This window comes from Protopterus annectens, chromosome 4.part1 (assembly GCF_019279795.1).
Source record: "Protopterus annectens isolate FY-2018-M chromosome 4.part1, PAN1.0, whole genome shotgun sequence".
NCBI classification, from domain to species: Eukaryota; Metazoa; Chordata; order Ceratodontiformes; family Protopteridae; genus Protopterus; species Protopterus annectens.
In genome coordinates, this window is record NC_056734.1 from 817,767,276 (window position 1) to 817,782,342 (window position 15,067).

General features: G+C 42.5%; 1 protein-coding gene and 2 non-coding genes across 4 annotated transcripts in view; all 3 read right to left on the reverse strand.

The window, feature by feature from the left end:
• Window positions 1-15,067, reverse strand: part of ATG16L1 (autophagy related 16 like 1) — a 1,009,779-nt gene that overhangs the window by 526,250 nt on the left and 468,462 nt on the right. The window lies entirely within an intron of this gene.
• Window positions 2,387-2,646, reverse strand: LOC122801458. The gene has a single exon (XR_006364734.1).
• On the reverse strand, window positions 12,268-12,539 carry LOC122801457. The gene has a single exon (XR_006364733.1).

The following is a 15,067-nucleotide window of genomic DNA, read 5'->3' on the forward strand; positions in this document are numbered from 1 at the left end:
GATGCTAAAACAGCTACCCAAGCCAAAGACAATCACAAGGCATTTTTTTAGTTATGTTCTTAATCTCAAAAGCACAATGCAGCAATTCACCAAGTGGACTGGAAACAATGCTCCCCATACTGAGGCTAAATATACAGCTAACCTACTGGCTGATAAATTTAGTTCCATTACCCTCTTTCCCCTCCAGCTCTGTCCCTCAACATATACCTAAAACTGACTTGACTCAAGTTATCACACAAGACCAAGTCCTGAATGTGCCATCAAAAGCTAAAAATACTACATTAAAGGGTCCCAACAATATTCCTGGATGCATTGCCATACCATTCAGTTTGCTTCCATATGGGTTTTATACCAAGTGAATGGAGAACAGTACCACTCCTCTGCATAAGTTATGACTTTCCACAGACCCATTAGCCTGGAAGCTTCATATGTAAAGCCATGGGAAGAATTATCACAAAATTAATCAGGACATAGGGAACCTTTAAACACTGGACTAGCCTCAGCTTGGATTAGCCAGGGACTGGTCATGCTTAATCTGTTGAGGATTTTTTTTTTAAAAGGAAAAGGAAGCCAATGGACAAAGGCAGAATGGTACACGCCATATACCCTGATGTGGCCAAAGCTTTTGACAATTCTCCACTCAGGCACAGAAAAGCGAAAACTGGGAATACACCCCTACATTTATCCACTGCATTGCCAACTGGCTCACAGATAGGACACAGTTGAAAGTGAAGTCCCCTGGGTTTCTGTGCTGGAACCTCTCCTGTTTGGCATCTACTTTTCTGAAGTAAAACCCAATACAAAAGGGTGCTTGCTGACAGTGTGCAGATGACTGCAAGCTAGGAGCAGTCACTGAATCCCCAAAATGACTGCAAGAATGTCTGTCCCAAATAAATGGTGCCAAAATCACAGAAACTAAATTCCAAAAAATGCATTATTGTATCCTTTGGGAAGTCCTCCAACCCAGGGAGCTACCACATTAACAATACACCCCTAAGAGTTGACAGAGTTCTTCAGGATTTGAGAATTTATGTGGACAGTGACTCAACTGTTGACCAACATGTGTCCATTATTGCAAGTCTAACACTGCACAGCTTTAAACAATGGGACTGTATCTAGATCTATGGATGTCATTGTCCCTCTTTACTCAGCTCTCATTAGGGCAATCATTGAATATAATGCCCCTTTCGCATGCATCTGTCCAGACGCATGCAACTGGATCACCCACAGATGCATCTTACTAAAAGGATAAAAGTCCTAAACAAAATGCCCTACATGGACAGACTCAAAACCCTTTTACTATACACACTGTATCCTACAGACTAAGAGGTGACAGGTGCCCGACATACAAAGCATCCTCCGGCCCAATACTGATGTATTTACTGGACATCAGCAACTAAATGTCAGAAATACTCCGTCTAGGGGTCTAAACCTCTTCTGCATCAACAAAAAGGTTTGACAAGGCAGGTATATCTCACAGAGGATACTGCAGTAGAAGAGACTCCCGATCCACATAAGAGTTCATCCCTGTTCATAATCAAGTGCAACTTGGATCCACAGATGGGAAACAGAAAATTTACCCCAGGACTGTCCCCTGTACTACTAATGGACAGAGGCAGTTTCTAAATGCTTTATCCCATGCATGGGTCCCCTCAAATTATCTATGGCATGACTTCAGTTATTCTTAATAGGAGGTAATAATTCTATACAAATTGTCTAAAATTTCTCTAAATATTAAATGCCTGTCATATACCTTATATTGTTTCTTAACCAATATTTTTATATTATGTTTACATTGTTAGTAATTTAAACTGCAGATGTTTTTGTTTTACTTTTTGAAGATTGTATAATTATTGTTCTTAAATGTTTTGTAATAATTTTGAGTTTTTCTCCCCAGGCATCTGCTGAAAATGGGCTTCTGCCCAGTTGGACTTTTCCAGTAATCAAATGTCAATAAAATTAACCACCATGTGATGGATAAGGCCAATTTGTAACCAAATGGGATAAGTTAATTCAAGCAGGAAAAAGGGAGATTTCCCTCTAGGGCCATTTTAAGCCTTGCCAAAAAGCCTAGTACTTGCCTATGAACCTATAACTTATGAAACAAACACAGCAGGAACATCACACAACACCACAAGGGGTTTGATATACTGCAGAAAAGAAGTGGCAGCATAAATTAAGACAAAACATGCCTGCTATTTTTTTTTTTAGTTCACATGAACAGGAAGCATCATCAACATCAAATGTGGAAAAAATGGATATACCTTGCAGAGTTATCAGATGACAAAGTTGTGGTATCAAAAAGGTGAATGCTTAAAGACTATGCTTGACAGAAGCAAGATAAAGCTGCTCCTTCAGTATAATTTACAGCCTATATTAGTATGAAGGTCTCAGAAGAACTTGTGATCATGCATCTTGGAGCCAATTCCTGGATCAACAACTCATTTCTTGCTTTATGTTGAATATTTGTTTGCACTATATGCCCATCACTTCAGGGAACACAGAGAATATTCACTACTGTCAGAAACCTCCAGATCCAATCATAGCACTGCTGGAGCATGATGGCAGAAATGGAGGTTTCTGTGAGTTGCAAACTCCTGGACTGGCAGCCTGTGCAATCATACCTTTTACTTGACATCATAGACCTCCAAGTAGAAAATGCACCCCATGCCCAACAGGAGCTCATTTATCATGCAAATACGTCATGTCACATATAATGAAAAACCCTCACTTGAATGCAGCTAAAACAGTACCAAGTGTGAAGACAAACTGCTTTCTACATGCGAATGTAGAAGGCTTATCCTTAATTTGCATCATCACAGCTCTTCAAATGATCCAAAAATGCAACTAAAAACTAGACTATAATGAAAAACACCTGAATTACAAGACTTTCCCCTCACAGTAAGACGCTGTCCGGTTCAATTCTCAGCTAGAGCGTCTTCTGTGTGGAGACGTGCGTGAATGGGCATACCTTCGTTGAAGGTTGTGCGTCAGGCCTGGCAAGCCGGTATGTAAAAATCAACTGCCAATCATTAGCAGACCGGAGGTTCTGCTGTGGCGACCCCTAACCGGGAAAAGCCGAAAGACACAAACAAACAAGACTTTCCCTAAACAAACCCTAATGGACTGCTCTATAGTCCAACGTTACTTGTAGCACTTCTCTTACCCTTCTCAAACCTCATCAGACTTAAAATGGAAGCTCTAGTTAAAGAGGAAAGTTTGAAAAAGATTAATGCCTAAAAGAACAAAACTTGTATATATCCTCCTCTGCTATTATGGAGGTTAGCAGTCAGTGAATGGTTACTGTTTTGGTTCACCAAGGGCCATTATTTTATTAGTGATGTATTTTTTTTTTGCACTCCAGTAGTTGCAGACCAGCTCCTCACAATCAACTGGCCCACTAATTTCTCATGGGGCAAGAGCTGTTCCCAGGGAGGAAAAAGCAGACGGCAGAGTTGTCAGCAAAGCAGCTATTAAGGCACTTCTGATATGCTGCCTATTCCAATCTGTGGTGGAGAGAAGGTTCACATCACAGATGGACCACCTATGCCTGATTTGCTGCCGCAAAGCTACTGCACTGGCTTGGGCCACATGACTGGGAGGCAGCAGCTACAGAACAGACCTCAGAAGGGCAAACAATCATACCAGTGAAAGACCAACTCTGGAATTACCAAAAAAGTGTGGTGAAGACATGCAATGAGAACTAAATTTCAGTGGTTTATGATGTCTGTACTAGGAGACACTCAAAAGCAAACCCTGGAGGTAGCAACACAACTAATCAGGTAGCTACTGGCCAGAGCACTGAATCTGCTAAAAGATTATGCAACTGGCAAATCTGCTTGTAAAAAGACAGTCTTCCAATGCAAATCCTTCTCTCCCCGAGCAAAGGAAAAACGGTTGTCTTCCTCAACTAACACACCTGCTGCTTCAGGTAAAACAGGAGTGGACAAATGCACATCTGAGTGTGAAGGGTCATTCTCCTTTTCTTTCTGCACTGGCAAAGAAAACAGGAAAATGAAAGAACTTAGTCCAGGACAAAAAAGAAACTTTTTTTTTTTTTTTGAGAACATGAGCTGGTTATAGGGGAAACCTGATCCTTTTGAAAAAAACAGATAGTTTCCTACGGGGCTAAAGCTCCACAAAGCAGAACTGATGGCTCGGAGGAACATGCATCTTTAATACGAGGCCAGCATCAACACTTCTGAACCAGGAGGATCAGACAGCAGATGGGCACCACGGGACTCTGACATTCTGATCCATAAAATGGGGGGGGGGGGGGGGATGAAGGGAGAAAATGCATGTAGTACTCCTTTAAGAAGATGCTTAATAAACCAGAATGAAGCCACAATTATAGACAAACAGCTGACTGTACGCATCTTGACAGTATAATCTAAATTACAGCCATCTGATGCAGGAAGGCATTACCATTGGGACTAAAACTGGTGGTGTGCTTGGTAATGCTCTGCCCATACTGAAAACGGTTTCTGAGAAGTACAGGCTTGCATAGTAGGGGGCTACCTAGCAGTAATGAAACTGACAACACTTCTGCAAGGATCACAGAGATCAAGGGGACTAAAATCAGCAACCAGGCCTTAAAAGGAATATAGACGTTATCTCAAACATGAGGGGATATCTTTTGCTTGGAGAGGAAAACTTTGTATCACAAAGGGTTGACAAGAAAATTTTCTGGATTTCCTTCCTTGCACTTCGCAATGATGCACAGAATCAGTAGTGATGATAGAAAGACAGGAACAGTACAGTGATGCCGTGAGTTTGTTGCTGCAATACAATTCAATACAAGAGTTTGTCACAGGCAGAAGTCCACCCAGCTGGGCCAACTCCCACTGCTCTCATGACACCCCAGTGCAGGTTGGCTCCACCACAAGATAATGGTGCAGTGTCTCCTGGATAAAAATTAGTCAAGCCTGTGTTATCTTCAGCTTTTTTTTTCTTTTACCCAAGGAAGATTTGGGGGGGGGGTGTATAAACAGTGAAGGGACAAACCCCTTTTATAGTCTTCTCACATGGAGAATCTAAAGAGCAGTCCAACTGCAGATCCTGCAGACTCGAGAGGTATTCAGTATGCCAAGGGTTTCATGGTACAGTGTCCATCACTGTGGAAGAGTGAAAAGGAAGGGGGTACTTAGCAATTAGGAGTAACGACTGGGAAAAAAAACAGGTTAAGGCAACCCTGTGTCCATCTAAGCTTTTTTTTTGGGGGGGGGTAGGAAGCTAGTACTGCAACACTGGCTCTACTGAAACATCTGCTGTTATGTCAAGGGTACACTCAGCTCCATCATTCTTCATATAGCTCACTGTTGCAGTATAACGCATATGGAGAAATCACCAAAGCAACATATGAAGATGGAATAACCTTGGACTGAAAGAACAATTGACATCTTCATGGGTGACGCTGATGATGTAGCAAGCCTTGCAGGATGGCAGTGCCACACATTCACTGGATACTCAACTTGCAATGCCTTGAGAATGTTGTTGTCTTTCGGCTTTTCCCAGTTAGTGGTCACCACAGCGGAACTCCGGTCCGCTAATGATAGACAGTAGATTTTCACAGTGCCGAGTTGCCAGCTCGATGCCAAACCTTCAACGAAGGCACGCCCATTCACGCATGTCTTTCGGAATGCCACTCGTCCCATGGGGAGGACATGCAGACTCCACACAGAAGGCACTCCCCGCACACTAGCTGCGAATCGAACGGGAGAACCTCTGCAATGCCTTGAGAATGATGGGGAGAAATGATCAGACAAATGCCTCGAATACTTTGAGCAGTGATTTTTTTTAAAAAAAGCTGCTGAAGCAAGTAGCTGCCTTAGTAGAATGGGCAATGAAATACCTCTGCAAAAATGTACAGTCTTTCAAAGCAAACTTACACTCACTTTTCCAATTTGTTTTTGTTCCCTGGAACAACTGATGTATTTGCCTGAATTTCTTAGTTCTGAACATGTATTGAGCAGCATGTGGAGGTCCAATGCATGTTTTTTTTCCACAACTGTTTTCAAATATTAAGGGAGAGCTCAAATTAATTTAAGAATAAATGAAATGTTTGAAGCAAAAAAACAAATTTACTTGCTAGATGTTTCTTTAAGTAGGATCCCAGAAGACAACAAATACTTGCAGCTACGTTTGCAGAATGCAGAGTACCTGCTTAAGCTTCTTAATCTACCATGAAACTCTCTATCCAAAAAAAGCTTGAATGCTTCCCTACTGCATTTCTAATAAATTAGGGAAAGTACAGTTGTGTAAGAACTTACCATAACATTAGATGTTCTACTGATCACTACTGCAATATCCTTAACAATGTTATCACAACTGTCTGGCCAGGATGCCAAAGCTTTACCTTCCCCAGTGTCAAGTCCAATGTGTGACCTCAGCTCAAGTGTATGTTTATCTAGGAATACGTACAAAATTCCTCAGACCATCTCCAAGCCAGTTGCCTGAAGATCCCAGAGACAGAAAACTGGTCAGTCAGGAGTAGCATAGTATGAAGTGGTAAAGCCCCCTCTGCTCTAGGCGGTTTCCCACGGGATTGGAACTGAGAGAGAAACAGTAAGTGTAGAAGGGAGGAGGGCGGGAAGGAATACTGCAACTGTGCTCAGTTGGACACTTACTGTTATAAGTTCTTACTCAACTGTACTATGTCCGGACTGAAAACACTGCTGCAGTATTTCTACAAAGTGTAATTCCCAGAGCTAAAGGGAAAGGTAAGGGTGGTTAGTTAAAAGGCAGGAAAAACTGTCCAAGACGTCAGATATGACTGAACTAGTAAAGGCAGCGCTGGACCTCAAAAAGGCATCAATCCTGCAGTGCAAGTGTGTAGAGATGACCAGGTAACAGCTTCCAGCATGGACCTGGCATCCACTGCTTTGCAGAAAGCTCCACAGGCTGCTACTGCTCTGACAGAGTGAGCTTGAGGGGATGAAGAAAGGGACTTGCACGTAGACAGAAAAACCAAGACAGCCTTATAGATCCAGTTTACAGTGGTTCGTTTGGATATTAATTGGCCCAGCTTAGTCCATGAAATTATCTATGATATATGATCTCATTTATTCTCATTAAGGGTAATATATTGATCGACTATGGGATGGGTAAGGCCAATCTGGTAAAGCCAATCTACAATCAAATGGGATGGGTTACTTCAAGTACAAAAAGGGAAACTGGCTAGGCTTTAAATGGCCCACAATGGCAGCTAATCTGACATTTGCTTATGAAAAACAGTTGATCAGATTTTCAAATGGATTTTGGTTTTATCCAAATAGAATCTTAGCCGTCTGTAAATGACCAGAGAATGCAGTAGCCTTCCTCCCTGTTCTAAAGGTTGGGAAATAAGGTAGGCAGGTTTATGATTTGATTGAGAGATGGCTCTTTCAGTACTTTAGACACGAATGAAAATATTAGCCCTGGGGATCACCCAGTCTTTGTGAAAAACAAAAGAGAGGCATGGCCAGAACCTGAAGTTCTGAAACTCTAAGCTGAAGTAAGGGTCAGAAGTAGGATAGTTTCCAGGTGCTGATGTTGCCGGTTCAAAAAGAGGTAAGGTAAGCTTTTCCAGTGCAGAGCTAAGGTCCCAAGTAGAGGTAATGGGTTCTCTAGGTAATCTAAGATGCAGGATCCCTTTGAGGAATAACTTTACCTCAGACCTTGGCATAAGTGGAGGAGTGACAGGCAACCAAGCAGACATGGCTAACAGGTGAACTCTGACAGAAGAACAGACCAGACCTATATGCAAGACCTCACACAAGTATTTCAAAATGGAAGGTACCTCTGATTGGTTGGGGTTCCCTCCCATTCCTTTAGTACCAACAGAAGAATCTCTTCTACTTGGCTATTTAAGATTTGAGTAGTGGGTGGTCTCCTGGCTTCTTGGAGAACCTTAACATCCTCAGGAAAAAAAAAGGTCTGTGTAAGGAATTAGAACCTCATCATCCACACAGTTAAGGCTTATGGATGACAGATTGGGAGGTTAAAGCAGTAACCCTTGCTGCTATGTGACAAGATCCGCTTGGCATGGCAGTTTGCAATACTTGCCCCTGGCTAGAAAAAAAGGAGGTGGGAACCAATGCTGTCTTGGCCAAAACAGAATCACTAGCAAGAATTTTAGTTTCTTTTTAGGTCTTTAAAACTCTTGGAAAGAAGGGTAGCGGAGGGAAGGCATAGAGCAACTTCCCTATCAGCTAAAAAGTTTAAGCATCTGTCCTCTAAGCTGAGGAACAAGGGTCTCCGTTATAAAATAGTGGAAGCTGTTCGGTAGTGTTTGAAGCAAACAAATCTGAGGAGTCCCCCCCAACAGTGAATTATGTCCTGGAAAACCTGTTTGTTCAGGGTCTATTCATTAGGGTCCTCTCCAAAGACCTGCTTAGAGAGTCTGCCAGCTCACTGCTCTGTGATGTGAGCAACATGTTTTTTTTCTGGGTGACAAGGTCTCAAGATTTCTGCGCCAATCTACACAATTGGTAAGATGTGGTTCCTCCTTCCTTATTGTACCACATTACTGCTGCCTGAACACTTGCAGGGTACTCTGTTTCCAGAAATGTTGAGACCTAAAGGGCCTGGAAGAAGGCCTTTCTTTAGTACCGTTGGTTGCCATCTGCCCTGTATTCACTGGGTGCCTGCCCAGGCCCCCCAGAGGCATCTGTATTTCCTGAACTAGAGTTGGGAAGAGTGAAGAGATCCTTCCTCCATAAGAGTTCCTATGCCCGAGTCAGGGTAAAGGGGAATCACTGTGTCCAGAGGGCAAGCGCTGAGACCACACCATTTTCTGGTATCACTGGATTTTCCTTGTATGCAGTCTGGTTAGGAGCACTGGAATCGTAGCTACCATGAGCCCCAGAGCCTTAGGACTGCCCTAGCTGAGCACTGGCCGAGGAAGGCACGGTTGTGGTAATTTGTAATGCTCTATGCTTCCTCCTGAGGTACAGTGTCCAGCCTGCAGCCCAGAAAAACTAGGCCCTGAGACAACTGCAAGGAGGCTTTTTTTTTTGTAGTTGATAGTGATCCCACACTGAGATGGGAAGAGGAGGATGAACTGGAAATTCTGTAGCAGACTTTGTGGTGAAATAATTTGGATTAAAAGGTTGGCCAAGTAAGGAAAAATCTGAATTCCCTGGGTTCGGCAGAAGGTGATCACCGCTGACACCATGAAAACTCCTGGGGCTGTGGAAAGCTCAAAAGGCAAATCAGTAAACTGGTAGAGAGATGAGCCAGTACAAAACCTGAGGAATCTCCTGCAAGGGGTTCAAACTGGCATGTGGAGGTTATCATCCTTAGATCTACAGATACTAGCAAAGCCTGGGCAGAATGAAAGGTAGAGTGTGCAGTGACAGCATTTGAAAGTTGGTGCTTCTAAGAAGGTGTTTAGTAATGACAGATCCAGTACTTGTCTACTGCCCTTCTTTGGTACTAGGAAGAGTCTGGAATAAAACCCTTTCCCAAAAATTGTTCTGGCACTCTACTGTGTCTTGTGCCAGTAGTTCCTGTGAACTGGGTGGAAGCAGATGAATCTGATTGCATGGAGGTGGGGGTATGCCACTTAGACAGGGAATCTGTACGCAGGACATGGCATAACAGTTTTTAATTATGTCATTTGTCTGCTGTAATCTTTTCCCAGATGGAGAAAGATTGGGTCAGTCTTTTTGAGAGTGGTGGGGTAGGGCTGGGGGGCTAGGGTGGGAAGAGGAGGTTGTAGACAGATTTGTCCACAAAGGGAGACCTCCCACATGAGGCATCCCTCTGTGGTTTATCTGGGAATCTGTTTCTGGGAGCCTTCCTATGTTTCTGACTATGCTTAGAATCCCTTCTGACAGAAGAGGTAGGTTTGGTTGGGTGATTCCCCCAATACTCAGGTACAGACATTAACAGAAGCTTTTGACAGCTTTCCATAGTTTTACCCAGCTCTTGAAGGGTTTTGAAAAGGTTGGCAGCTTGGGGGCCAAAACAAGAGATTCCTGTCTAAAGGGAATCCACTATTTTTTGCTTTCAAGTCCTCAGGAATAGGCTGGTTACATAACCATGCATACCTATGGATTACACAGCCTCTTAGCATTATAACATTTAATGCTGTCTGGCAACTTGTGCAGCCTGATTTAGGATAAAATTTGTTTAGAATCAGAATCCTGTAAATCCACTGCTACCTTACTTAAAGGATTGAGAATGAATATCAGGTATTTGGTCATATGGATTTGGTAATTAACTCTGAAGGCCAAAGTACAGGAGGCACAAATTTACCCCCCCCCCCCCCAGCCATAAGCCCTACTATCCCTATCTGAAGGGAGGGCACTGACAGAGTTTAGAAGGCTTTTCAGATAACAGGAAAACTGCAGAAGGGTCCACCACAGGATTTGTAAACAAAAACCCAAGGTCATCAGTGACTTTATAAAATCTGTCTAGTCTTTTGGGAGTCGGGGGCAACAGAAGTGGACAGAAAAGCATCTAAAAGCCTCAATAACATGGATGTGTACAGGGGAAGGGGCTGGGGTGCCCATTTTCAAAAGGTTGCAGTTATCTTTTCTGCACCTTTGAGATCTGCCTAGACTCCCTCTCAAAATGCTTATTTTAATATTACCCTTCCAGAAGAAGGTTCCACTGGAGAATCAAGTGAAATGGAGTCATCATCTGAAGGTACTTGGCCAAGAGAAAACATTTGAGAAGTGTAGCCCAGAGAATGGTCAGAAGCAAAAGCCTCCATGTCTTCAAAGAAAGATGAATCCCCAGCAATATTTTGGGGGTGGGGGTGACAGAAAGGAGGCAGCAATATTTTGGGGGTGGGGGTGACAGAAAGGAGGCAGCTTCAAAGTCAAAATGGCCTTAAACTACCTTGATAGAAATCCATCCATTTCTTCTCCCAAGAGGAGGCAAGGATGTTGAGGGGAGGCAACATGCTTAGATTTCTGATACTTTTTTTTTGGTGTGATGCCCACCTGTACTAAAACTAAACGCTATGACTCAGTTCCTGGACGTACCTCGCCAAGTTTATCTGGGATCTCTTCCCTAACTAGGATCTGAGAGACACCCTCTACCATGATGATCTGCTGTTCACTTCTATCAGCAGAATCATTGTCAAGGCCTCTGATGCCAAACAGGCCCACACAGGGGTCTCGGTATAGGGCATCTGAGGAGGAATCTGACATTGTGGGTTCTGAAACCTCAGTAGGTATGTTGGAGTCAGAAAGGGCTGACAGTATGTGGCCCAGGCCTTTTAAACTTTTTCTTACGTGGAGTACATCTGGGGAGGTAGAATCCACCATCTTTAACTGAGCCAAGTGCTTGAGGCATTGGGTCTCAAAGAAAGTGTTAAACAAGGACAAACAATGCCTCAAAGTCTTGGGTACAAAAGATTGCAGATGGAATAAGCTCTGTAAGTGTTTCACTCCTAAGTAAAAACACTGGGTATGCAAGCCTTTGTACAGGATTTCCCTACAACATTCACACAAGGTATTTAATGCAATGGTACCAATAACCAAAAAGACGTCTGACAAACACACGACCTGTGCTCGGACTGACAGCAAGAGTATGGAGAATTCCACTCAGTCTACCTATATCTCCCCTACACTTACGAGCTGAAGTCACATGTTGGACATATGACAACAGGAAGGTAAGGCTTTGGTACACCCATTTGGAAGACGGTGTTGACAACTCGATGTTAAGAATGCTGCAACAGTGACTGTAGTCAGGACAATCTGTTCACAATGCATATACAAAAAAAAATACACAACAATGAATATCAAACGTTCAAACGTCATTCCTTAAAGTTGTTTTTTTGCAGGGGCAAGTTGCCGACACCCCTCAGCTGTATACACCAATTCCATGGCCAATGTACCTCTATGAAACGGTAACACTACGAAACAATCGCTGATTTAGCAAGTCCACTTTTCTTCTTTAGTCTCACTATTCTGGGACTTGAGCTATTGAGTAACAGGTCTTAGAATATCAAACGGTTACCTGTAAAATTACAGAAAAGGGGTACACACTTCAAGAGAAAGAAGAAACATCAAAAGCGGAAACAATGGATGAACCTGGAAGCAGATGTAATAGATTACCCAAGGCTGAGGGAGCAAAAAAGATGAAACATTTAAAAATATTCAAAGGATGTGGTTATGCTCGGCAAACTTAAGCACAACTTATGCTATTATGTAAAGAAGGTATAGGCTTACCAGGCAAACTACATAGTTTATCAATCTTTAGATTAGATTACAGGTTTTAAAGCATAAAATATTTCTGCATGCATCATGTAGCTGACAATACACAGAGAAATGAGGTCTCAGAAGAAATTGTGATCATGCACCTTGGAGCAAACACCAGAACCAGCAACTCATTTCTAACTAAATGTTGAATGTTTGTTTACACTATATGCCTAACACTTCAAGGAACACAGAGGGGGGAGAAGACAACATTCACTATTATCAGAAACCTCCAGAGCCAATCATAGCACTGCTGGAGCATGACGGCAGAACTGGAGGTTTCTGTGAGTTGCAAACTCCTGGACTGGCAACCTGTGCAATCATACCTTTTACATGACATCACAGACCTCCAAAGTAGAATATCCACCCCATGTCCAACCACAGCTAGCTTGCCAAACACTTGCAGTCATATACAGTGCAAAACTTTCACCCGAATATAGCTAAACCAGTAGTATAACACCCAAAATAAAGAAGCTTCTCACTTATGAACTCTAACAAGCACTGAAATAAACAGGTCTGGGAAACGCTGCATGAAATGAAACAACCAACAAGTACCATGGGATCAAAAGAAATAGCAAAACCATGTACTGTACAATCATTGCTCTAAAGAAAATGCAGGTTAAATCCCACCATTAAGCCATCCAGTACAAGAATTCTAATCGTTCAGTTGGTCTCTAAATGGGTATGCTCACTAAAGCTAAGATAAAGTAGTGATGCCTTAAATATTACATCTGCACAGGGGCCAACAATTAGAAGTCAAAGTTCAGATCAGAGGCCTCTGTAATGATGGAAGAACATTATCAATTCAGAAGATACAAACAAGACCACATATTAAGCACTTAACTACACAGGTCCTAAGACCCAATGTATTTGCATCAAGGAAATTAAAGTGGAAATTCAAAAGTATACAAGAATTGTGAAAACGTCTGCTCAAAATTCCAGTTCAGGTCAGTGGGGTTTCATTTCTGCTATGCATATTAACCCAAAATTAAATGAAATAAAGGCATGCACTGAACCAACTGTGATGCTTCAAAAGAAAGAAAAACCTATACAAAGATTTTTTTTTTTTTTGGATGGGGTGCTGGGTCCACTTAAAATCAGTTAGCATTGTTACAGCACTACCAAGTCTTCTGGTCTAACCAGCAAAATGGCAGACTTCAGAATATTAACTCCCGACAGTCTGTATACAAGTTAAAATATCTGGCATTCAAGGAGCATGACCGCTTAAAAACTGCCAACTAAAGTAAATGAAAATTTAAAACAGAAGTAGGTTAAAAGCATCTCAAACAAAATGTACATACAGACTTAAATTCATACCTACATTTATTTCTGTATTTTACCAGGGTGCACCACTGATCCAATCTGAACCTTTTACACACAGCCCAGGAGCACTATCTGGTTAAGGCACTTGCTCAGAATCTTAAAGTAAGCAAATGGAAATTGACGGAATAATCTTATTTTCTGCACTACCAAAAAACTCCACTGAAGTTTGCTGCCCAGGAATAGAACTACGGAAGCGGAGGGGTCAGCACCAACTGACCACCTGAACACCAGGGAACCCCAGAGGTGGTGTATCACCCCTCTGCTTGCTTGATGTACCACATTACTGTGGTGTTGCCTACTGTCACTCAAAATTCAAGGTCTCCAGACTGTCCTGAAAATTTTGAGAGCCTGAATCACTTCTCACCTTAAGTATATTTGCATCTTCATTCCCCTATGATTTCAGGTGCCTTGCCATCTGGAGGCCCATGGTATGTCAACCTCATGTCATGTCAGAGGTATTTGTGGTCAATGTATAGTTGAGGGAGGCTATGTGAAGGGGCATGCGCTCAGTATATGACCTACTACATCCCACACTGCTCTCCCTAATGTACTAAAAAGGAGAAAGGGATTCCACCTTTCTTGGGTTGGGTACCCCACAGCTGCACTGGCATCCAAGAGGGTACACAGAACATCACCCTTCTGGCTGGATATACGCAAGTTACACACTGATTAAGTGAGAAAACTAGCTTGCTGAGGCAGTCTAATGTGTACTCAGACTTTACCAGTGACTGCGCTTGAATCAGACAATCTTCCAAGTATAGTCTAGTGTGTACTCCCATTTTACCAGGACTGGGCCTGAATCAGTCAGTCTTCCAGGTATGGATATATGTGGATGTCTCTGGTTTTGCAGTGAACTATGACTGGTGCCAGACATTTTATAAAAATGCTAGGTTCTGTAGCCAAAGCAAAGGGTAGACATGCAATCTGACAATGAAGACCACTACATTATCAGACATTGCCCACTTCTTTGAAAACAGCAATGTGAAGGCATCCTGAATTCTGAACAGTTATGAATTTGTTTAGCCTTGACATGTCCAAAGTGGGTCTCCACAACCCATACTTTCCTCTGAACAAAGAGTAAAAATTAAATGAAAACTCCAGCCAAGCTAGAACTTCCAATGAGTGACCTCCCAAACCTCCTGTAACAGAGGGACATGGGATATATGCAAATGACCCTTATGAACGTCAGGTGTTTCAGCTATATGGCGATTCTGATTGCCCATGACTTTTACATCTGAAGTCGTTTTAATGGACAATTTCAGGCCAATAAAGCCAAACCCCACTAGCTATGGATATGCATATTTCGGCCTTATGACCTCGTCAGCATAGCACAAGCAGGGTGTTTGACTAAGCATAAGAAACACAGGGTTGTTATACCTAGCTGATGACCATATCATTAGTGTGACTGCAAAATATCCCAAACAACAAATTAAAACAGAGTGAGAAGGTCACACTGAAAAAAAACAATCCGTAAAAAACGATGTGCTTTTGTTACAGGAGGTTTGGGAGGTCACTCATTGGTAGTTCTAGCTTGGCTGGAGTTTTCATTTAGT